Source organism: Triturus cristatus, chromosome 8, assembly GCF_964204655.1.
Source record: "Triturus cristatus chromosome 8, aTriCri1.1, whole genome shotgun sequence".
Taxonomy (NCBI): domain Eukaryota; kingdom Metazoa; phylum Chordata; class Amphibia; order Caudata; family Salamandridae; genus Triturus; species Triturus cristatus.
In genome coordinates this window covers 1504515654-1504539384 of record NC_140591.1, presented here as the reverse complement: position 1 = coordinate 1504539384, position 23731 = coordinate 1504515654, and the positions used below count along the sequence as shown (strand labels likewise).

Genomic DNA, 23731 nt, shown 5'->3' with positions numbered 1-23731 from the left:
AGGTGCGTGACTGACTCTATATGTGAGTGATTAAACGTATCTTACTGAATGCATGGGTTAGTGACTAAACTGTGTGAATGTCTGAATCTGTCTGTCTGTTGGTGTGTGAGTGGCTACATGGGTTTGTGAATAGCTACATGAGTGTCTATATGGGTTTTTGATTGGTTGTCTGGGTATCTGTATGGGTGTCTGAATGTTTGTGTGGGTGGGGTGTCTGTGACTCTGTCCATAGATGTGTGAGTGGGTGATTCACTGGGTGCATGGTTTCAAGGCTGCATCCGTGATGGACTGTATGGGTGGGTGAGTGTGTGTATGGGTGTGTTAGTGAGTGAATGTATATCTCAGTGGTACATGTGTGAGCAACTTCATATATGAAAGGCAGTATATATGTGTGTTGGAGTATATAAATGGCTATAAGTGAGAGTGTGTGATTGTGAGAGTGGCTCTATGGATGACGGTGTGCCTGTATCAGTGATTGTATAAGAGCATAAGAATGTGCTAGTATTTTTATGAGTAAGTGAGCTGGTGTGTGTATAACTGTATAGGTGAGTAAATGGCAGTGTGATTAATTATTTGCATGACTGACTAGGTGTGTGAGTACCTCTATGGATGAGTGGCGGTGTGTGAGTATCTATATAGGTGTACGAGTGCATATGATAGTCCTGTACTGAGTCACCGTAAGTATGAGTGACTGAACGGGTGAGTGAGTGGATGTGTGTGTAGACCTAAGAATCAGTGAGTAGGTATGTAGTTATTGGTGTTGGAGTGCCTATGGTTTTGAGAATGGCAGTCTGTAATTTAAGTGGGTGTATCAAATGTTACATTAGGGTGTGAGAAGATGCATCAAATTATCACTGGATGATGTCATTAGTGATGTCATTTGAGATGTCATCAGTGATGTCACTAACCATGTCATGAATGATGTAATATGTGACATCATCAGCAGTGGATTGCGGGCGCGCGAGATGTAGTTAGTGCAACTAACTATATTGGAGGAATTTCAATAGTTTTGTTCAAGTGAAATGTCCAGCTAACTATAACACCCCTAAAACCTATGGTTTTTTCAGTGAATTTCTAAGGTTTTTTAAATGCTAATTCCTAATTGAAGAGGAATGAATTCCTCAACTTAAAATGCGCCAAAGGGCGTGTTTGCACACATATCACCTCAGGCCCCGCCCCCTACCTTCACCACTGTGCAAAAGCGCCCCGTGGTGCGTTTTAAGTTGGGGGATTAAGTCCCCTTGAATCCTGAGGTCCCCTGGTGGCCAACTAGCCCGCCAGGTACCTCCAGTAAGCGCCACGGAGCTGCGTTGCAGAGAGGTGTAAAAAGGGGCATGGCCTCATTACACCTCTCTGCAACACAGCGCCCTGGTGCATACTGGAGGTTCCTGGTGGGCTTGTCGGCCCCCAGGGACCCCAAGTATTCAAGGGGAATTAGTTCCCCCTCTGCAAATGTGCCAGGGGGCGCGTTTGCAGAGTGGTGTAAGGAGCGGCATGGCCTCCGGACCGATCGCATCTTTTTAAAAAACATTTTTTTTAGAAGGGGGGCTGTGTAGCCCTCCTTCTATTTCTAATTAAAAAATTGGGGGCAGGCCCTGGGGGATGGGGTCCCCAGGGCCTGCCCCCAATTTGTTAAATTATTTTTTTTTTTTAAATGTGGAAGGGGGCCGCGTGGCCCCCCTCCCGAGGCCATATTTTGCCCCGGGGACCCCATCCCCCGGGGCATGGCCTTTTTATTTTACATTTTTTATTTTGGAGGGGGGCTGCCTTGCCCCACTCCTGGGGCCGTGGTTTTTTTTGGCCTTTTTTTTACTGTTTTTAGGAGGGGAGCCTCGTGGCCCCCCTCCCGGGCTACTACTAGCCCCGGGGACCCCATCCCCCAGGGCTGGCCCTCTTCGTTGCGGGCCGTGGGGTGGTCCCCAATTCCCCCACGGTCCCAGCCGGCTCCCCTTGTCCTGCGGGAGCCGGCATTGCTTTTCCACATGGGGAGCAGCTAACATGCTGCTCCCCATGTGGAAAAGCAATCTGCTTTGCTTGATTGAAGCTAGAGCAGGTTTCCCTGCTCTTGCTTCAATGAAGCAAAGCAGTTTGCAATGACAGGGTGGAAGCCGCAAGGCTCCCGCCCTGCCATTGCAAACAGCAGTGTCCCGGGGTGGGCAGGAGCCGACCCTGGGGGGTGGCGGTCCCCAGGGCCACAACAAGGCTCCAGGAGGGGGGCCACGTGGCCCTCCTCCCACATCTGTTAACAGCCCAGGGGTGGCGGTCCCTGGGGCTGGGAGGGCCTCAGAGCCCCCCACACCCAATTTTTTGTAGCCCCAGTGGGTGGCAGTCCCCGGGGCTGGGGGGGCCTGAGAGCCCCCCCACCCAATATTAAGAAGCCCCGGGGGAGGCAGTCCCCGGGGCAGTGTGGGGGGATTGGGACCCCCCACACTTTTTTTAAAAAAAAAATGCCCCTGGGATTTGCCCCCCCGGGGGCCAATTACCAAAGAAGCATGGGAGCCCGCGCTTCATTTTTTTTTTTGGGCCGAAATTCGCACTGGGTGCACGAATCTCGCCGATTTATTTTTTTTAAAAATGCTTTTTTTGGCCCTGGAGTTCCCAGTGGGACCCCCTGAGCAGGCCTAGGGGGTCAGGGTGTTTTTACCCTGCCCCCTTTTCGCGTTATGCGCATTTGTTTCTCAGGTTTCTTGTGCCTCGGTTCTACCGAGGCACAAGATGGCTGCCAACACTTCCTGATTTGGAGTGTTGACAGCCATTTAGAATCCAGCTCGTGCACGGCAGGGTGCACGCTGGGTGCGCAGATGGTGCGCGGATCCTCCGAGGCCATAGATATATATGTACATTTAAATGTCTTTTTCTCATGAACAACTGAACGGATTTACACCATTTAAGCAAAAGGCATGAGTCTGAACTAAGGACTACCTCTTTGCCAAATTTGGTGTAATTCCGTTCAGCAGTTCGGGCTGTAGCTGCGGCTAAAGGTCCTATGGGATATTGCATGGGGAAAACGTGTTTTTGGACCCCCCTTTTTTCTCGGCCCCCGCTTGACGAATCACCATGAAACTTTCAGGATAGGAGTGGACCGGAGCTGGCTATAAAATTTTGAAAATGTTGCGAAGATTCGTCAATCGGCGCCAAAGGTATTCCAAATAGAATGTTGCGGATTTCCTATGGAAAATAGGTCCTAACTATATCTACCTACTGGCGACATATATATATATATATGGGCCTGCTTTTCACCCACTACGCATGTCTTCAAGTGGGTTGGTTGGAGGAGCGGGCTCTCATGGATGGTCACTCTGATTTATGGATAATCTGGAGAGGGAGGCGGATAGTGCCAGGGCCTTCATCACTGAGATTAATGCCAACAATCTTAATCTAGAGTTCAATGCCAACATAAGTAACATCTCTGTTTTGTTCCTTGACATTATGCAATAAATCTCTAATGGCACACTACACTCTAAGCTACACAGGAAACCCACTGCAGGCAACTCAACCTTGCATGTATCCAGCTTTCATCCTCGACATCTGATTGCGGGCATTCCCTATGGTGAAATGCTTCATCTACACAGAATATGCAGCTCTGCTGAGGATTTAGCAGTCTGTCAGAATGAGGCTTATCACAGATTCAGGGCACGTGGGTACTCCAAACATACCATCATGACAGCCACCAACAGGGCTAACTCCATACCCAGTGAAGAATTCCTCACAGGGAGGAACACACTTGATATTAAAACCGATACAAGCGATGAGACAGGCAGTCCAGGCACAGTCAGTACTAGGCTCATAATCACATACAACACAGAGGAACGTGCCATTCAACCCATGATTAACAAGCACTGGAGGATTATTAAATGTGACCCAACGCTGGGCCCTCTGGTTGCTCAACATCCTGACATCACTTATAGGTGTGCTTTCTCCACTCATGACGCCTTGGTGAGGAATAGCCCTGAAGTTATCACAAAATCCAATTGGCTGTCTGATGTAAAGGGTTTCTTCAAATGCAACAGCTACAGGGCGTGCATATTTGGAATAAGCATTACTCAGTTAGATTCCACCTTCAGAAGAGAACCACTGACTATCAAACACAGACTCACAAGGAGAACCGAATATGCAGTCTACGTACTCGAATGCAAATGTTGCTTACGTTACATTGGCAGAACTAAGTTGGAAGTCAATTTCTGCATCCTTCAACATCCAAGGGCTGTTGTTAACAATGATCCTGCCTACCCACTAGCTAGGCCTTTAAAGGAGGTGCACAATAGCAACCTTGACCACCTCCAATACTGTGTTATTGATTGCATACTCACCTTAAGACGGGGTGGGAACCGTGAGAAACTACACTGCCAAATTGAAACCAGATATATCCTAGAATTCAACACCAAGGCACTTGCTGACCTCAATACGAGTGACGATTTACACAATTTTCTGTCTCATTTTAACATTAGTAACCTCAGTACATCTAATTGCGTTGTTCCTACTACATTTAATTATGTCACATTGTAGTTTATGTCAGTAGATTGTCCGGCCTTGACCCAATATGTTCAGATACTGCATTTGTGCAACTAAGTCCGTATATTCTCTGAGTAGGCCTAGTGCCCGCACTAGGGTCAGAGTACGTCATGTGGTATCTATCACACCACTTTTGATTCTTTATGCATTGGGTTATCTCATAACTAAGCTGTTCTCTATGCGTATGTATAGGCCCAGTGGCACCACTTGGCTTCTGATACACTTCATGTGACCACTGCAGTTCAATCCCACGTAAGCACTCTCCACCTTCCGGCGGGAGGTGTGACTAAGTGCTACTCTTGTTGGTTTTCTCAATCTTTCCTCTAGCCCATTTAGCCAAACTGGTTTGGTAGTTCTTAATACGGTATTCACTTTTTATGGTTCTGCACACTTAATGGACCAGAGAGTCACAGTCACAATAGCCATTAGTGTCTTCCATCTCAGCATCCCACGGGGTTTGGACTGCAGTCTTTCTACCCTCTATGGTCTATTGGGGCCCGATGTATTTAGTATGGTTTTTCTTTATTCGCCACTGTGGTCTTTCTTTTTACTGGATATTGCCATTACTATACCGATTTGCATATTTGTATCTGTCACTTTTTAGGAGGTTGATAAGTCCCTATCTAGTTTATTTTATTATCCTTCTTCTTGCAATATTGGCTGATATGGATGTTATTGAGTCTGTCGAGTAAGTTGAGTCATCTTCATTTGACTTACTGCGCGCAGTAAAGCAGTAAAGCAGTAAAGCAGCGCATAATGTAATGTTGGCAAAATGATGCAAAATACCCATTCAGTGTATGAACATAGTGAAAATGCTACTGCACCTATATATTTGTCACCCACTTGTTATCAGCGTGCCATGTGATCAAGGCCGCAGTCTGGCAGCTGAAACGCATCATTTGGACCTTGATGTTTGAATAAAGAACCCACTTATAGCTTCGTTACTGGAGTCTGTGCACTTGTTTTTCCCTATATATATATTAACCCTTTCGCTGCGGCGGGATTTCCGCCGCAGCGCTGGGGGGGATTTGGGGGCAGCGCGGTGGCGCGGTACTCATGACGGAACCGCTCCGTCATGAGCCGCGGTTGAGCTGTGCTCATGACGGAGCGGTTCCGTCATGACTCCGCCCACTGCGCTAATCGCCCGCACAGGCGGGGAATTAGCGCCGCGTAGGCGGCGCGGCCGCCAACGGCCGCAGCATGACGGAACCGCTCCGTCATGAGCACACGGCGACCGTGGCTCATGACGGAGCGGTTCCGTCATGAGTGGGGAAGGGGTTAAACATATTTAAAATTTACAGAAACACACACTCACTGGATGACGTCATCAGTGATGTCAACAGTGATGTCATTTCAGATGTCATCAGTGATGTCATCGGTGATGTCACTGACCATGTCATGAATGATGTAATATGTGACGTCATCAGCAGTGCATTGCGGGGGCGCGAGTTATAGTTAGCTGAACTAACTATAACAGGGGAATTTCTAGGGTTTTGTACGAGGGAAATGTCCAGCTAACTATAACGCCTCTGAAACCTATGTTTTTTTCAGTGAATATATATATATATATACACACACATATATGTATAAACAACATATAAACATTTTAAAATGTACCTAATTAATGATCAATTAAATAATTACTTCTCAACTAAAGATTATTATTTACTATTTTTATAAATATTTAATATTTAGAAATAATTTTGATAACTATTTCCTATTTGAAAAGCATTATTAAAATAATTGTGTAATTATTATTATACTTCCCACCCTAAATCTCTAGCAAATCTAGCAGCCCATACCTAAAATAAAACTAAAATAAATAAGTACAGCGCAATTTGTCTAGTTGATAATCAATTAAATAATTAATTAAAAAATCATAATTAATTGTCAACTATTTATTACTGAAATCACTTCCCATACTATACCCCTAAAGACCCAGCAGCCCACACTGGATATGTAACTAAAATGTGTAAGTATTTCCCAATTTACGTAATTAATAATCTATCAAAAATGTATTAACCAATAATATGTATGTGTCAATTAATTATTAATTTACTCCCCCACCCTAAGCTCTAACAAATCTAGCAACCCACACCTAAAATATAACTAAAATATATGTGTTACATCATTTACATAATTAGTTGTTAATTAAAAAATTATTTCTAAATAAAAAATTATTGGTAATTAATTATTGCCTAATTAACTTCCCACATTATAACCTTACAAACCTAGCAACCCATACCTAAAATATAACTAAAATAAATCAGTTTTATGTTGGACAAACTGTGCAGACAATCAAAGCACGGCTATCACAACAGAAAAGTAGGATATGTTGCAAGGTGATGTCAGCCCCATTGGTGGTACATTTTGTTGAAAGAAAATCATACTGACAATGACATCAGATGGCAAATCATTAAACTGACACAAAAAACAGCATGTGGACTAGATACCCAGGCTATCCTCAACAGAGCTGAGTGTTGTTGGATCCTCGGGAGTGACAGTATAACACATTGACTCAATACAACAAAGGAATGCAATTCTGTGATAATAATCTGATGTTCTCTTCTTGAATACCGCTTCCCATTCCCTCTTTTTCATTTGTACAGAGACCCTTTTCATGATATGCTGATTGTCGGTGCATTCTATATGTCTTGATGTAGAATTGTAAATTTGGTAAAATGTGTTATTTTCCAAATATCACATCTGGAACTGATGTAATGGTGTAGTGTTGCAACTACTTGATTTCATCATCCTCCACCTGCCCCTTCTTGCTGGGTTACCTTGGTTCCTCTGCACGTTTTCTTGTTTGACAACTATAAATGCACATTTTCATTGTTTATCTCTTTAGGACATCCCCTTCAGATAGTTTTTACCCCTTACCCCTCCATATATTTTTTCAATATATTTTCTAAATGGTTAATTATTTTTTCAGTATTCAATATTTTGACTACACACACCCATATATTTTTATGGTTCAATTCTCCATCAAAGTCATTCAATTTGGTTAAGTATATGTTGGTTCTGACACCCCGGCGGCCATTTTTTGGTAAGCTCCGCTTGTGTGTTCTGTTTTCATCAGTCTCTAGCAGTCTCCCGCTGACACGGACACTCCGGAATAGCTGAGTCAGAAAGTTATCAGTTATCTGTTCGCTTTGTCGGGTTCTTGGCCGCTACCTCAGTCACATGTTTCCTAATTATTTCTAATGGTATTTTACAGGAGATTAATACTAGATCTAGTTTTCTAAAGGCCTAATTTACACAGGGTTTGGCTCAGTATGTCAGTCAGTGTACAATCCTGTTTTCTCAGTTGGGACCTCACTTATTACACTTATTATTTTAGTTTTAGTTTTAGCTAAACTGCATACATCTTCTCCTTTCTTTACAGATTATTTTGATTCCATTGAGAGATGCAAGTAATTTTTTCTTAGGTTTTCTTTTGAAACCTTTCTCCTTGATTAACTAACTCTGGTGCCCACCCCTTTTATGTTTGCAGACTTTTCTCCTTTGCTCATTTAATTTCCCTTGTCGTGATGATGACCGTTTCATTCTTTTGGGTCAAAACGCAGTTGAGGATTCATACATTAGGAACGGATTGATACCTTTGGAAAACAAATTATTGCATTTGCTAAAAAAGTCTAAAATCCATTCCATTGACGTTCTTTTCTTTTACACACTGTGTACCATTTTATTTGTACTCACTATGTGGTCACTTGAGCACTGAGCACTTTATCACTACAATTCTATAATGTGTTTATTTTTTAGCATTGAGTAATGTCAATATTATATGTTTCTTTAAAACCTAATTAGTGGGTACCTTGTTTTGTTCATCTCTTGATCTTGATTTGATAAATTGCTTTTGCTCTTTGAGTGATACTTTGAAAATCATTGTTTTAACATTCCCTCACTTGGAACCCATGTAGTGTATTCATATTATTGTGCATCAAAAGCACAGTGACGATATCCAGTGTGTCTTATATCCTTGTACCTCTTCCTGGGTCTACTTCTAGCTAACATATCAACATTGGGTTCGCAGAAATATGTAAGCACACATTACTTCTGTTGGATCTTCAGAATGCATACTGACACATTGGCCAGATGTCAAATTTTGTTATGTTGCTTCTCACAGCGATGGTATATATTAATAAGCATAACATCTATGAGCTTAACCAAACCTTTTGAAATCTAAGAAGGATCTACACACTTGGTTTTTCTTCCTTGAGCCAGGGGGTTGGTACCCCTTAAAAGATGGGTTTGCTTTTGTATTTCATTATGGACAATGCTGAGAGTTCTTGCCACTAGCTCCAAGACGCCTATTTCTGGGTATATATGCGCTTCATAAACCTTTTTAACATGACATAGCGTAACATAAGTTCTTACTCTACAAAGTTTGCAGCTTAGTTTGGTCAATACCAATCGACCTAAGGTAGACCATGCCATTTCTACAATAAAGGCCTACATAATAGACCCTCAAGAGTAAAACCACTTTTGGAGTTCCTCAAAGACCAGTACTACTGTTGAGGCCTGTGCATACTCTGCAAGTTATAGATTCAAATCCCAGCCGGGCTGACTCAGCATTTCATGCTTACAAAGTCAATAAATTAAGAACTATTGAGTAGGGTTATAGTAATATACCATACATTAGCTAATGCTGTATTAAAAAAAAACATATCATATAGAAACAAAAAATTACTATGTATATATGTGCTAATGCCTCATACATTTTGATGTATGTTTCAGGTACCTTGATGATAGTGTAATGGAAATGATTTGGCTGCACATAACCACCGAAGTCTTCATCTTGTCAACTGGGAGCCATTTAGGACTAAGTGTGGTGGTGACATTATTAAAAACCAGGGGATATTTTTCCACCATAGCTTAATTCGAGCTGAGATCACAGCTGTTGCTACAGTCATGGTGCAGTCATCTGATATCTTTCTAATGGTCGTAGGTCTTCCTCCCTGCCGAAAATCTTTCATCAGTGGCCCTTACTGTCATCTCTGTGTATAGATTGCCAGATCACTTGGACCCGAAAATGCATGTGGACTACTGCGGATTGAAGCTGTCCTTTTGTTTGGAAACATCTTGCTTTGAGTACCTCGCTTCGATCCTCCGTCTTCTGGTCCTAATGTCAAATAAGAGGCTGCTCATCTGGAGACTTCTGTAATAAACGGGTTCACTGACTCGATGAACTAGACCCACATGAAATGAACAAACCTCACAAGTTGTAGCTCCCCACTGAAGTATCCTGTAAAATCAATGTTTAACAAAAATCCATTTAAACATTGACTCTATACTTAAAGCAGCTAGGGGACGATTACAATCTTGAAATGACAAAAGGCACAGTATTGGAATCAATACCTCATTTTTTATCCTCAAAACCTTCAGCTGGTGTTGACACAGATGCTTCAGTGTGTTTTCACACATTTTGTTTGTGAGGTTAAAGTGTGGTTTGACCTCTCTTTTGTAATGAATCTTACAGAGAATTCTCAGTAATTGCATTGTGCATCACACACCACAAGTGAAATGTAAACATCATACCGCTAACCTACTCTATAGCATTGGTGCAACGTGTTAAACAAGGTGTGGCATTCTGCCCAGTTCTACTGTGGGACATTTACATGCATACATATTTTATACATATTTAATGACAGTATATATCTACTAAAACACTATTCCCTGTGCATGTCGATCAAAAAAGGACAGCAGAGTGTCCAACTAATTTGTCCTAGAAATGTCATCAGTTTCACTTTTATCCTTTACTACCACGGTAAATACAAGTTAGTAAAGCTGATGTGTCTGCATGGGATAATGTGAGGTACCAAAATGCACACAATGGATCAATTCAATAAAGAAGTAAAGTAGTGAATAAAGTAGTAAATCCCCTGGAAAAATGCAACAACAGAATCGTGAAAACTGACATTGGGAATAGCACCAACCACTGACAACAAACATTTCTAAGCACATAGGTTTTGCCTATGCAAGATCTCTTGCAGGCACGAGTCTGTTTTGCTCTCAACTCACTATTTTGTTGCCCAAATGTGTTGCAATTTAAAGAAAGACGCCCATTCAGCTGCTTTCACATTCTGCCCGAATGTGTTAGGTTAATTACAGGATTGCGAATTACATAGTTAACCCCGTAACTGCTGGGCCTTTTCCCCCCCAGTGCTGAGCCCTTTTTTGGCTATTTGGGGTAGTTCGCGATTCGGCCTCTGTAACTTTTTGACCACATAAGGTATCCATCCCAAATTTGCGCCCTTTTCTTCCAACATTATGGGAATTCTAAAGGTCCCCAGGGTTTGTGGCTTCCCCTGGAGGGGACCCAGAAATTAGCCAAAATACAGCTACATTTGTTTTTTGGGGGGGAGAAATGGGAATAAAGGGCTACATATGAAAGCGTCTGGTTTTTTCCCTGAAAATGGTATCAAAAAAGGGATTTTGGTGCTGAAATCACCATCTTACAAGCAGACTCTTGTCAGAAAACCAAAATGTTTTACACAGTTTTGGCATTTTTCTGGGACATGGCCTAATTCTGCTATTTTGTGTGCTTTCAACCTCCTTCCAGTTAATGGTAGAAATGGGTATGAAAGCAATAATGGATCCTGGACAGCTATACATTTTAGAAATGTAGACAACATTCTGAATTCAGCAAGGGGTCATTTGTGTAGATCCTTCAAGGTTTCTTCATAGTATCTAACAGTTAAATATAGGAAAAATTGAAAATTAGTTGAAAAAAACAGCCATTTGTGTCAACTTTTTCACCTGTAACTTCTTCTAATTATGACAGCTGTTTGAAAGCAATATACCGTTACACTTGCTGGACCTTTCTGGGTGTGGTGATATATAGGACTTGTAGGTTCACCAAGAACCCGACAAACCCAAAGCCAATACCTGAGCAGCGTCTTGCAATGGTTTTTCATTATGTACCGGGTATATAGCAATTCTTTTGGTAAAATGTATACATGGAAAAATCGGTGTGAAAGACACCTATTTATTTCTGAAATGGGAACAAAATTTAGAGTTTAGAAACCGTAAATATTTGCACATTTCCAAAATTGGGAGTACCCATACTAGATTGAGAACTATAGGTCATTTTTCAAAATTACTTCTTTTTTACACATTGTCTTTCATTTGGAAGGCAGAATTCCATTGAAAGTCAATAGGTAATAACAGTTGCTCTACAATCCTGTGTTACCCTAGGTCTCCCGATAAAAATGGTACCTCACTTGTGTGGGCAGACCTTGTGCCCACAACAGAAAACGGCTCAAAATGCAACGTGGACACACCACATTTTCACAGTGAGAAATGACCCTTTTTTTGCAAAGTGCCTAGCTGTAGTTTTTTAACCCTAGCTTTGCCGGCACCTAGGGAAACCTAGCAAACCTATACATTTTTTAACACTAAACATCTAGGGTAATCCAGGATGGGGTAACTTAACTGGCTCTCACCAAGTTCTGTTACCCAGAATCCCTTGCAGACCTAGAAAATTGTCCAAAAACCCACATTTTCCTCACTTTTCTGTGGTGGAAAGTTCTGGAATCTGTGTGGATCCACAAAATTCCACCCACCCCGCGTTCCCCAAAGTCTTCTGAGAAACATGTTAGGTCACTTGTGTGGGTAGGCCTAGTGCCCATGAGTGGACACGGCCCAAAACACAAGGTGGACAAACCACATTTTCACAGTTGAAAATGACCCTTTTTTTGCAAAGTGCCTAGATGTAGTTTTTGAACCCTAGATCTGACGAAACCTAGGGAAACCTTGCAAACCTATTCATTTTTTAAAACTAGACACCCAGGGTAATCCAGGATTGGGTGACTCGACTGGCTCTCACCTGGTTCTGTTACCCAGAATCCCTTGCACACCTAGAAAATTGTCAAAAAAACCACATTTTCCTCACTTTTCTGTGGTGGAAGGTTCTGGAATCTGTGTGGATCCACAAAATTCCAACCACCCCGCGTTTCACAAAGTCTTCCAAGAAAAATGGTACCTCACTTGTGTGGGTAGGCCTTGTGCCCGCAACAGGAAACGGCCCAAAACGCAAGGTGAATACACCACATTTTCACAGTGGAAAAATCACAGTTTTTTGGCAAAGTGCCTAGCTGTAGTTTTTTAACCCTAGCTCTGCAGGCACATAGGGAAACCTATCAAACCTATACATTTGTGAAAACTAGACACCCGGGGGATGCTAGGGAGGTAATAATTGAGTGGATCCCTCAACGTTTTCTGACCCAGAATCCCCTGTGAACCTCAAATTTAACTGAAAAAGATAACTTTTTCACACACATTTGTGTGGGAAAGTTGTGGCATCACCGAGCTGACACAAATTTCCTATCACCCAGCGTTCCCCCAGGTCTTCCAATAAAAAGGGTGCCTCACTCATGTGGGAGGCTGAAGTACCTGGGACAGGCAAGGGCCCGTGATGCCACAACTTTCCCACACAAAAATGTGTGAAAAAGGAAACTTTTCAGCTAAATTTGAGGTTTGCAGGGGATTCTGGGTAAGAAAACTTTGGGGGATCCACACAAGCCATACCTCCCTGGAATCCCCCGAGTGTGTCTAGTTTTCAGAAATGTGTGGGTTTGGTAGGTTTCCTTGGCTGGCCGCCGAGCACAGGGCCAAAAACCCAGGTGACCCCCTTGCAAAACCAGGTTCCTGGTTCCCTCAATACGTTTTGGGCCCTTGCCTGTAATTGGTACTTGGGCCTCCCACACGAGTGAGGCACCATTTTTATCGGGAGACCTAGGGCAATGCTGGATGGTAGGAAATTTGTGTCAGCCTAGTGATGCCACAACTTTCACACGCAAACATGTGTGGCAAAAAAGATTTTTCAACTGATTTTGAGCTTTTCAGGGCATGTTGGGTAAAAAAACAGGGAGAGCCATGCAAGTCATTCACCCTTGTACTTGCCCCTTTGTCTACTACTCAAAAATGTGAAGGTTTGCCTAGGTGATGGCTGAGCTAGGGCACAAAGTTCCATGCTACTCATATTGAGAAAAAAAATCTTAAAAAGGCCATTACACTGCCACAAATATAAATCTAACACTAATTTGATAAAGCTAATCCACCACTTACACTGGTTGGTTTTAGCACCTCCAGAAACGCTGGCTTCAAAGCACATATACTTATCAAAGTATATAAGTATTGAAGCCAAGCCTTCTGAAGGTAAGCCATAAAGCCACTTCACGGCACCAACCACTTGATGGTCCATTTACACGCCATTCACACACCACACACAAGACTTCCATATCACCAGCCACGGGCCCTAACAACCAAATAACGTGCACTCACACAAACATACCGTGGCCATGCAAGGGCTCATCACATTCATATGCCACAAGACATACTGAGTTTGACTACATTTTACTACCTGTCAAGTCTCCCCCTCCTTCTTCCTGAACGTTACCGAACGCATGCCTTTACTAATGACTTCCATGACAGCCACATGAGGCTCATGAAGACATGTATTTCATGCGCCTTTAGCACACTCACTATGCTAAATCCAACTCCTTCCAGTTTGTGGATGCAAGTTGGGGGGTGTCCGAGTATCCTTGTAGGCCATATCTCAAACTGAGCGAGCATATCTACCTTTGAAACTAAGGCAAAAATGCTGGAATTTTTCAAAAGCCCTCTAAAGCGAACACCATAAACTATGAAGAACGGTGGAATGTGAAACACGGGTACTTTGTGACAACGTGGCATATGTTCTTTCCACCAGTATGTGCAGCGTGGGGATTATAATGCACTTTTCAATTGGAGAACAGCACAACCGCCACATTCTCAAAGCAGATAAAGTTGTTCAGAAGTCCATGATTTCGTGAAGTAGAGGAAGAAATATTCTGCAGCTGCTTGTGCAGTGAAGGAGTGGCCCACAGACAGTAGGTATCCATTCACACCAATTGAAAGGTTTACCTATTGGCAGCTCCACCTCAGTCAATTTCCCAGTATTTTACTTTAATGTGATACAACATAAAGCAAGTAGGAAAACAGAAAGTAGGCTTACTTGGGCACTGGGGACAATAAACACGATTCTCCTGCCTCTTTCCCTGCATCAAGCACATTTTATAACGACAAAATGATCGCTCCTTTTTGGGTGTTGCAGGAATTTTATCAGCAAAGTGTTGCTCCTGCAGCCTTGTCACGTCCTCCAGAACACATGAAGTGGAGGCTGCTGCTTCTGTAGCAGTGAGACTTTCAATCATAGACAACAGAAAGTCAAGGAAAGACAACAATCTTCCTGTGGTGGTCTCACGATAAACAACATACGCATTGTATGTGGCATCTGGATCAGGTGCGTAAACAGTTTCGTATACCAAGTGTGAGTTTTATGACTCGCATTGTATGGGTAAAGAATCTGGTCATTCATGTCCACTACGCCCATGTACTTGTTGTAATCAAGTATACAGGTGGGCTTGTGAACTTCGGCCAGCTGACCCCAAACCGTGACAGGGGAAATGCTCTCAGCATGAATTGTAGTGAGCACAAACACGTCACGCCTATCTGAGAACTTGACTTCGAGCAGTTCATTGGAATGAAACGTAGTGCTCTGGGATTTCTGGAGCTTCTTGCAAACAAACTCCTGTGGGAATCCTTTGCGGTGACAACAAATTGTACCACAAGCCACGGGGCCAGCTTTGTAGAGTTCACCGAACAGCTCTACTCCTGTATAAAAATTGTCCACATAAAGGTTATAATCTTTGTGAAGAAGTGGCTGGATAAGCTCCCATACGATCTTTCATATGACTCCTAGCATGGGAGGGCAACCTACAGGGCTAAAAGTTGTGTCCTTCCATGTCTACACTCTCAAGCTGTACACATAGCCAGTCGAGCTCTCACACAGCATGTACAGCTTGATGCCATAGCGAGCACACTTACTCAGAATGTACTGCCTAAACAGCAGCCACTCTTTATACAAAATCAAGGACTCATCAATGGCTATATTCTCTCCAGGAGTATAAACCTCTGGAAACCTGGCAGACAAATGTTCCACGACAGGCCGAATTTTGAACAACATGTCATGGTCTGGGTGGTACCGGGGCAATGCAGCAGAATTGTCATTGAAATGCAGCATGCGCTGAAATAGCAAAAAACGATCTCTGCTCATGTATGGTGCAAAGATGGGGGATAACCAAACCGTGCGAGTAGACCGATAGGTTAGCAAGGTTGGTTAATGCACTACCCCCATTTTAAGCATGAGGCCCTAGAATGAGGACCAAGAGTGCCTCCTTGCTCCCTCAGAAATAGTTTGGCACGTAAATTTGTTTGCTGCACAATTTCGGCAAGGAAGTTAACATCCAAAAAAAGATGGACATAGTCAATTGGCAAAAAATTTGTCGTATCGACTTTACATCCAGTGTCACCAGTGAAAGGCGGAATTTTGGGCTGTACTAAATTGGGAGGCTGCCAAGACAGCACTCTGTCTGTGCTTGCGGCTGCACATGCCTGCACTCTGGGTTGCTCTAACCTGTTACAGGTGTCCTGCTGCACAGACTGTGCTGGCAAAGGGACAGCACAACTGACATCGTCTCCTTCAGAATCGCTGAAAGATGAGTCGCCAGATGGAACTGCGCAGACTGAAAAATTATCATAGATTCAGCTCCATTGTCGACTCCCTCAGATGCTGTCTCAGTATCTGCTGTCTCAGTCTCTGATCCTATCTCAGAGCTGAACTCTAGAACCAGACTTAGGGCCTGGGCAGCATTCATTCAACGATATGCTATCTTTGCAAGTGCCTAAAACAATCCTTTTAAAACACTAACCTATGTAGAAGGCAGATATGTTGTTGGTTTTAAAGTGTAGGTGGGTGTGTGCATGAGTGAAGTATTTAACAGTCAACAATGACGAAGTCACCTTACCTTGTTGAAGTGAAATCCGAATACTCTCTTAAACAACTATGAAAGAGAGAAAAAAGACACAGTATCACTTTACCTTGCCACATACCGATCATCGCAGCCTTTTAGCGCTGGTGGAAGCCAGTGTGACCATCATTTTGGCGCCAAGATACCTACGGGTGATCGTGTGCTTTACAATTGCACACTATGACCTCCTTTGATTCCCTCACTACCATCCTTGCAAACGTGCCACTCATCTTTCCATAGCTCCTCTCTCACATACATTTCATCTGTTTCAAAGTGTTTCTACTGTGTGGCTTTACTAATCCACTTAGCTATCCACATAATACAGATCTGTTCTTTCCAGCATGCCCTTATGGCAGGACAATTTTGTGTGCTCTACAGATGTACCACACTTTACTGATTTTCATGTAACTTCAAAGAGACTCATTATAGTTCTTTCACAGTCTCATATTTTCAGCACTGAGTAAATATATATATATATATATTCACTGAAAAAAACATAGGTTTCAGGGGCGTTATAGTTAGCTGGACTTTTTACTCGTACAAAACCATTGAAATTCCCGCGTTATAGTTAGTTCAGCTAACTATAACTCGCGCGCCCTCAGTGCACTGCTGATGACATCACATATTACATCACTCATGACATGGTCAGTGACATCACTCATGACATCACTGATGACATCTCAAATGACATCACTGATGAAATCACTAATGACATCATCCAGTGAATGTGTGTTTTTTTGAAAATTACATATTTTTTATATATGTATATCTCAAGGTCGATGGGAGAATAAATGGGTATCTAAGTGTCTAAATGGATGATTTGTTTTTGAAAAATTGATTGTATAATTGACTAAGTGTATCTTAGTGAATATATGACTTAGTGAGTAATGTTTAAATATGTAAATATCTGTATCAGTCTCTCACTTTGTGTATAAGTGGCTGTATGGGTTGGTGAGTAGCTACATGAGTGTCTATATAGGTTATTAGTTGGTTTTTTGAGTATCAGTATGAGTGTCTGAGTGTCTGTATGGTTCGGTGGGGGGTATTACGTAGTGCATAGGTGCATGAATGAGTGACTCACTGTTTGTCTGTGTTGAAGACAGCATGTGTGTAGGACTGTATGGGTGGATGAGTGTGTGCATGGGTGTGTTAGTGAGTGAATGCCTGTCTCAATAGTGTCTTTATGAGTAACAACATATGTTTTAAACTAGTATATGGGACTATTGGTGTATATAAGTGAGTATATGTGAGAGTGAGAGATTGGAAGAGTTTCTGTATGAATAAGTATGTGTTTCTATAAGTGATTGTTTAAAAGACTAAGTATGTGTAAGTTTCTGTAGAAGTAAGTGTGGTGGTGTGTGTATAACTGTATATGCAAGCAAATGGGTGTTTGATTCTTTATTAGCATGAGTGACTCTGTGTGTGAGTAACTCTATGAATGAGTACATATGATGAGTGAATACATGTATGAGTGACTGTATAGGACTGTTGGTGAATGAGTGGATGTGTATGTGGATCTTAGAATTACTGAATAGGTTGTTGTAACTGGTATTGGTATGTCCATTGTTTTGAAAATGTTAGTTTCTATTTTTGAATGTGTGAATTAAAGGTTTTATTAGGGGGAGAGGAGATCTGCCACTCTATCACAAGGATGATGTCATCAGTGATGTCATCAGTGATGTCATTTGAGATGTCATCAGTGATGTCATGAGTGATGTCACTGACCATGTCATGAGTGATGTAATATGTGTCGTCATCAGCAGTGCATTGAGGGCGCGCAAGTTATAGTTAGCTGAACTAACTATAACGCGGGAATTTCAATGGTTTTGTACGAGTGAAAAGTCCAGCTAAGTATAACGTCCTTGAAACCTATGGTTGTTTCAGTGAACTTTTAAGGTTTTATAAATGCTAATTCCTAACTATAACGTGCCTGAAACCTATGTTTTTTTCAGTGAATTTAAAAGGTTTTTTAAATGCTAATTACTAACTATGCCTACAGAGATAGGACATGTGAAGAAAGAAGAAAAAACGCACAGAAAGAAAAAAAAGAAATGCAGAAAGAAGCAACAGAAGTCCTCAAAGACGAAGAAAAGTGCAGGAAGAAGGATAACGTGCAGAAAGAACAAACAGAAGAGCAGAAAGAAGCCTTGTTGCAAAATCATCCTGTACCCTCAACTTTTTCAGACGGATACTGGTGGTAACTGAGTCTGACTAACCAGTCCTAGAGCCAGTGCTATGTTAAAAGACACTCAGAATACAGTGAAAACACCTACATACACTAGGGAACACTATGCGTTTGGGTCCCCCTGTGATTAGCATGCCCTCCTCTGTAAGCCCCTAGTATATAATAGGGCAGGGGATTAAAACTACCTCTTAAAACGCGCCACAGGGTGTATTTGGACACGTCACCTCAGGCCCCGTCCCCTCCCTTCGCCACTGCTTAAACATGCCCTGTGGCCATTTTAAGTTGGGAGATTAAGTTCATTTGAATCCTGAGGGTCCCTAGGGTCCAACTAGATAATAGGTACCTCCATTAAGCTCCACAGAGCTGCGTTGCAGAGAGGTGTAAAAAGTGGCACAGCCTGGACCACCTCTCTGCAACGCAGCTCAGTGGCGCTTACTGGAAGCACCTGGTGGGCTAGTTATCCCCCAGGGGCCCTCAGGATTGAAGGGGAATTATTTCCCCAACTTAAAACACGCCATAGGGCGTGTTTGCACACGTCACCTCAGGCCCCATCCCCTCCCTTCCCCACTGTGTAAACATGCCCTTTGGCCGTTTTAAGTTGGGAGATTAAGTCCCCTTGAATCCTGAGGGTCCCTAGGGGCAAAAAAGCCCACTAGGTACGTCCAGTAAGCGCCATTGCAGAGAGGTGTAAAAAGGGGCACGGCCTGCACCACCTCTCTGCAACGCAGAGCAGTGGCACTTACTGGAAGCACCTGGTGGGCTAGTTGGCCCCCAGGGTCCCTCAGGATTGAAAGGGAATTATTTTGCCAACTTAAAACTCACCACAGGGCATGTTTGCACACGTCACCTCAGGCCCCGTCCCCTCCCTTCACCACTGTGTAAATGCGCCCTGTGGCCGTTTTGAGTTGAGAGATGAAGTCCCCTTGAATCCTAACGGTCCCTAAGTTCAAACTAGCCCACTAGGTACCTCCAGTAAGCGCCACAGAGCTGTGTGGCATAGAGGTGTAAAAAGGGGCGTGGCCTCAGAACACCTGTCTGCAACGCAGCTCCCTGGTGCATACTGGAGATACCTGTTCAGCTAGTTGGCCCTCAGGGACCCTCAGTATTGAAGGGGAATTAATTCCCCTACTTACAATTGGCCAGGGGGCGTGTTTGCAGAGTGCTGCAAGGAGGGGGTATGGCCTCCGGCGTGATGTAGATCTTTTATTTATTTTATTTTTTTAAGAAGGAGGGCTGTGTGGCCCCCCTTCTTTTTCCAATTTATTGGCCCTGGGGACCCCATCCCCCAGGGCCTGCACCCTCATTTATTTTGATGAAAAAAATAAATTTGGAAGGGGGCCATGTGACCCCCCTGTGGAAATATGGATTTTTCTGGTCAGTTATGTCCCCTAGCTTGGACCCCAACGGTTCTATGTGCATGTTACAAGTACATGTATGTTCCCTCCAGTTCCAGTTATGAAGACGCAAATACATGTGCTTCCACCGTTAACATGTCCTCTTTCAGATCCGCCATGAATGGGCCGGATATTCCATTCCTAAGTACGAAAGGCCACCGCCTTTATATGGTTCACTTATGCCATTTTACAGTTCAGACGAGTAGGCCCTGATTCTGTCATCAAGCTTTTCTTGCTTTCTGTCTCTGAAGCTCCAGTCCGAGCCTGCATCTGTGACCATGAACTTTGTCTCATCCTCTGCGCGGCTCACGATGCCTGACATCAGCTTGCTGCCTGCCAAGAACTGTATTTCACCTTCGAAATTATCTGCTCCGTTCCCTGCCCAATGCATTCCTGTCTAGTAGTTTAAGTAAACATTCTGCCAGCTACCGAGCAGAGGCCCGGCTTCTCTGCCTTTATACAAGTAATTCATAGCCCTATTACCATGGAAGACTTCTGCCCTTGCATCTAGTGTAGACACTTAGACGCTTGTACACGCACTAACAGTCAGTATAGTCAGTATAGAATAAGATTCTACTCCAAGAAGGCCTCTCTTTTGGATAACATAGTTCTTTAAACATAGGATGTTAGATATGATTTGGGATTAGGTTGACTTGACCCTCTAGACATCTGTCGCCACATGTAGAGCTAAATGTCAAGTCCCCTTCACCCCCTAGCTGCACGTCAATCACACGTCATGCTGCTGCGCGCGCATCTCTGCCAAGTATTTCTGCTGACATTGCGAAATTCTTTCATGGAACCACCCCAGTATGACATCATGCCTGATGACGTTCCTTTGTTACGCCCAATCACGCCCATTTTCATTACGCATGAATAATGTTATCTTCCTTATCAATTGTTACGCCTCTCGCATTTGCTTCACTGTAATGTCTATTGTATAAAAGTAATTAATTATCAATAATGTATGTACTTCACTTCCTGAGCCTCCGTGGTGATGGAACCTGGAGTCCACGATTTCGAAATCGTCCATTGGAATAAAGCCCGTTCCTAACCTCTAATACCACGGATTCTGCCTCTTATTTATTGAGCTATTTTTTATTATGTTCTGTATCAAATTAAGTCCCGGTAATTAAATTATTTACCACATAAATGGCGCCCGAACAGGGACACTTTCTCATCTCACGCGCCGGCGGTGCGTTGCAGGCCCGGTCTCCTGCCACAGCTGGACGGACAACAACGCGTACCAGCAGGATTTCCTGTATCTCCCTCCGGTCAAGCGGGGGCGACTGAGGCTGCGATCAACACCCAGACGAGGCGGTGAGAAGTGCGAAGTATCCCGACCAGAGCCTAGCTGAGTGAGCAAGATCCGAGGTACACAGAGGCCCACCAGGTTTCCGATGTCCTGAAGTGTCCGAAGTTGTCGAGTCGAGTCCAGTCCGGTCCAGTTCAGTTCAGTTCCGTTCCGAGGCCTTCCGTTCCGAGCTACCCGGTGAGTACCATTACTGGGGAGGCGTTCTGGCGTGCACATAAGTTGTGCCGGTCCAGACGGGTTTGGGTACACAAATCCGGTCTGCACTGTTTCAGCAGTGTATCTGTACTGTTTAGCAGTATATCTAGTATATCAAGTATATAAGTTCAGAATAATTTCCGTTAATGTCGAAAAATATGTCTTATGATTAAGTTTTCTTAGATCGTCATTATCATTGTTGCTCATTTAAAAACGTTAAATGTTAAATGTGTTAATACGTCCTGCATATTGTGGTATGAATGACTGTTCATTATTGTGTTTTATTGTATTAAGTTTGTTCAAAACCAAGTATCAGACCAGTTCTCAATATGCTGCTCTTTTCGAAACTAAGACAGATCACAACTAGAAAAGGGGTACTCGAAGAAGCTGTTCCCATCCCTCCTAGGGACACTCCAGGGTATTTCATGTATCATAAACACGGTTTAGATGCTATATTATTTCTTGACCTATGGGTAGACTACACTAAGGAATTACCAGAAAGTCAGAGGTGGCCCGCAGCTGGGACCTGGGATGCAGATTGCATCGTGAAAGTAGAGGAAGAATTATGGAAAAGGAAAGCCAGACAGTCACAGAAAGACGCCATTGAATTATGGCGTAAAGAATCGTATAGACGCACAGAAAAAGCACGTAGACAGGAAGAGAAGAGTAAAGAGAATTCAAATAAAGTTCGAGAAAATCTATTAATTGAAGAAGGTACACGAGTAAAATCAGAACAAGTAGACAGACAAAGAAATGCCCTTATGAAGGGTATGTATCCCCTTCTGGCCGAGGGATTACCTAAGGCTACTCCGGGGATACCAAAAGACTTGCCTTCCCTGGTGTTTCCGCATGAAAGACACGAAAATGAAAATGCTAGTCTCCCAGACAGTTCCAGCTGAAGGACATAAAAAGGGTACGACACATTCTGGTGATTCAGCAGGACCTGTAAAAGGGACATGCAACTATTGTAAACAGCCAGGACATTACATACATGACTGCCCAGTCCTGAAGCGTAATATCGCCACAGGTATTACAAAAGAAAGACCACGGCCACCTAGACAGGATCAGAATGAACAAGGAGCACCGCAGCATGCACAGGCCATGCCGGCTCCACAACAGTCTATACAGTTTGTGCCAGCCGCACCAGCGTTGCCTGCTGCTGCCACACAAACCACGACACGACAGCTGTACCAGACCGCACAGTATGACTATCCTGATTATCAACGATATGCATGAACCAGCCTAGAGAGGGAAGTTGACTTACCCCTTATCGAGGTCCCAGTAGACCAAGAAGGACCTTATGTACATAGTGAATTATTAGGCCAAGATAGAAAAATTTTACTTGATACAGGGGCAAGTCGAACAACTATAAAACATAGTGAAGTTCCAGGGGCACCCCTCTCAGGCTCACAGAATATTTCCCTTGGTTTTTCAGGAAAACCTATTGTTAATGAAGTATCACAGCCTCTTCCACTTACGATAGGACCCTTGACTAGAACTATAGATTTATTGCTTACTAAATCATGTCCAGAAAACTTGTTAGGTATAAAAACACTGAAAGCTCTAGGAGCTATAATATGTTGTTCTCCGGAAGGAGTAAGATTGTTTTTACGTGATTTCAAAGGTCACTATGTGTCTCGAGATATGGATTCCCGACTGCAGACTTTACCGACACATTTATGGGCACAAGGCCCTACAGATGTTGGTTGCATGAACATTACACCCTATCGAGTCACACTAAAGGCAGGAGTGGTACTACCACGAATGCGACAATACAAGTTACCCCCAGATGCTGTAATGGCTTTACTGCAAATCATTGACGAGCTTATTGGCCAAGGAGTGGTTGTGGAGACCGACTCCAATGTATGTAATTCACCGATAATTCCGATTCTTAAACGAACTGATCCAAAGGCTCCCCCAGTATATCGATTGGTTATTGATCTGCGCGATTTAAATAAATGTATTGTACCACAATACCCCGTAGTTCCAGACATCTCTTCATTACTGCCAGCTATTGATCCCGAAGCAACGTTCTTTACTGTAATTGATCTCAAGAATGCCTTTTTTAGCGTCCCAATAGATCCGGAAAGCCAATACTTGTTCGATTTAGTTTAAATGGACGTAGCTTTAAATTCACACGCGCACCTCAAGGATTTACAGAAAGCCCCAGCATCTATAGCCAGGCACTGAAATGAGAACTTGACAGTATACACATGCCAGTCAACACTGCTCTGCTTCAATATGTCGATGATCTGCTGATCACCGCCCGAAGCGAACC

The 23731-nt window shown here is 43.2% G+C and overlaps 1 long non-coding RNA gene across 5 annotated transcripts in view; it reads right to left on the bottom strand.

The window, feature by feature from the left end:
• Positions 1-23731, bottom strand: part of LOC146806014 (uncharacterized) — a 664408-nt gene that overhangs the window by 585897 nt on the left and 54780 nt on the right. For 3 of the 5 annotated variants that reach the window (XR_014967972.1, XR_014967971.1, XR_014967973.1), the window contains exon 3: positions 16360-16400. This is a non-coding gene — a long non-coding RNA (uncharacterized LOC146806014). Of the gene's footprint in view, positions 1-16320; positions 16401-23731 lie in introns of all 5 variants that reach the window. The other 2 variants (XR_014967970.1, XR_014967974.1) reach the window with 1 other exon arrangement.